Source organism: Nothoprocta perdicaria, unplaced genomic scaffold (assembly GCF_003342845.1).
Source record: "Nothoprocta perdicaria isolate Ctin4 unplaced genomic scaffold, notPer1 scaffold_421, whole genome shotgun sequence".
In the NCBI taxonomy this organism is placed as follows: Eukaryota; Metazoa; Chordata; class Aves; order Tinamiformes; family Tinamidae; genus Nothoprocta; species Nothoprocta perdicaria.
This window is the reverse complement of record NW_020455668.1, coordinates 77,537-80,141: the sequence shown is the minus strand read 5'-3', so window position 1 is coordinate 80,141 and position 2,605 is coordinate 77,537.

The following is a 2,605-nucleotide window of genomic DNA, read 5'->3' as shown; positions in this document are numbered from 1 at the left end:
TTATATATTATATATTATATATTATATATTATATATTATATGTATATACACACTTCCTATAATTTGGCGTGCTGTCGGTTCACTTTGCAAACAGAACTGCTGCAATGGAAAAGGAGGGAAGAAGGAGCAAAGTGATCATTTATCTTTAAAAGTTTAAAATTAAAAATCCTTTCCAGTGATTTCAAGAGCACCCAAAACACTGACTTGAAGGTTGTGATAGGGAAAAAACAGAACTACAAAAAAGAACTTAAATTTGCTGAGATCTATGGAAAAATAATATTAATAATAAAAATAATAGGTAATTAAAACAGATTTTAAAGATTCATGGTTGTTAAAYGACTTTGTATACGTCCTATTGGTTTTGTGTCTTACTGACAGATTTTCTGCCTTTACCAAGGTACTTGTGATTGCGTAAGCCTTTGATAATTCTGTAATAAAATGTTTATAATTAGGATCTAGGATTTGTTAAACATCCCAGAGTAAAATAAYTAAAAAGTATATATGCTATATATATACATATATATATATATAAAGAGTAAAAAGGAAGACTCCCAGAACTGCACATTTTGTTTCATGGAGATCAGCCTGGTTATTTTGGAGGCTGCTAGGTAAGTTTTTCACTCAAGCCATTAGCTAAGATTTCCCAACAGGGAAACTGAATTTTGTTGAAATCATATCATATTCATATTTGACTATTTTTTAACCAATACTATACCAATGCTAACTTTTTAACCACCATTTTTTTCAAAATATTTGTGAGATATGAAGTCTAGGCTCAGTCCACTGAAGCTGTAATTTTGAGTGCAAAAAGATCTGTCTAGCTGCCACACAAGGGTTCAGACTCTTCTCTTTTCAGCACAGCTTCACACTTTAAATGGTTGCAGACATTAGGTGTCTGCTTGCATTGGAGAAAATCCCAGAATCACAGAATATTCAAGGTTGGAAGGGACCTCTAGAGAACATCTAGTCCAACCTTCCCGCTCAAGCAGGGACACCTAGAGCATGTGGCACAGGGTGGCATCCAGGCAGGTTTTGAAGACCTCCAGAAAAGGAGACTCCACAACCTCCYTGGGAAGCCTGTTCCACTGCTCTGTCACCCTCACAGGAAAGAAGTTCTTCCTCATCTGGAGATGGAACTTCCTATGTTTCAGCTTATGCCCATTTCCTCTTGTCCTATCGCTGGCCACCAATGAGAAGAGCTTGTCCCCTTCTTCCCTGCACTCTCCCTTCATGAACTTATACATGTTAATACATTCTTTGAGTGTCTGGAAAAGTCCTTTGAGTGTCTGGAAAAGATACTCAGGTAAGTTCAGAAGCATTCTTTGTTGATGTGGTTCTAGATCAATTCCAGTGAAAACCTAGGTTGGCTTATATAAAGAAATATAAACTCATATAAAGTGATTGAGCCTAAATCCCCAAAAAGTTTTGCAGAGTTGCAGTCCTTTGCCATTTCTATATTCTGCATGGCCATGCATTCCATTCCTCTGTGGTAGATCTATCTGCTTGCAACTAGAAAATCAAGAGTGATAGGACTTAATGAAAAAGTCAAGCAGATAGATGAGGTTAGCCTAGAGGTCAGACCACTCAATGAGGAAAAAACGGATTAAAAATCTACCTCATAAAGATGTTTCTATCTACTAATCTGATATAATTGGCTTAATTGGCTTATAAATGGGAGAACCTGAAATCCCAGTTAGCTCTTTTGAGAAAAAAAAAGCTCTCTTTTCTTCTTCTAAGACCACTGTTTCACTCAGATAACTCTCACCATTGCAAGAGACTGGAACATCTTACAAAAATAATCATAAAATTTTGTGCATTTTGTGATTCTGGCTACCAATATAAATCTGTTCCAATAATATCACTAGAAATTTCCTTATTAAATTACCTTATTAAATATACATTTTTGGAAGTAACAATACCAACAGAGCAATAGGAATATATTCCTTATGCACCATGTATCTAAATGTTGTTAAATCACAAAAATTGCAACTAAAAGTAAAATATGGGGAAATTTTTTTTAAAAAGAAGCTACTTTGTTCTATATATATATAGATACAGAAAATAAATCTAGATAGATAATCAGTTTCATTTTTTTAATTTAGTTTAAATATGAGACTAATTTCTAAATGTTGATACTTAAAATTGCATTAGTTAATACATCTGATTTTTAGAAGTGACTGTCTAATCTTGATGGTAGTGTCCTCCTAATTTAAGTACATGAAAATGAAACACATAACAAAATACAGGCATCAATTATAGACATAAATATGACTGATTATATTACGATATTTGCTATAGTGCTATGTAGAGTCTTTTGCCAGAATTAATACATTCTACATCATGATGATTATACTAATTTTTTAAACTAATATTCTAAAAGTAAAGTAATTTAGATAGCTGTTAAATGATAGGGATGTTTTAATGAGATATTTCTGTGATGACATCTTGGTCCAATATCCCTTAAGATGTTTCCTGAAGATAAGGAAAAAAAAAAAAAAAAAAAATTCATGTAAATCAGAACAGAAAAAAAAAAAAAAAAAAGAGATTCTGATTTTATTGGCATACTCAGAACATTTGAAGAGTGGTAGAATAACAGATTCTAATC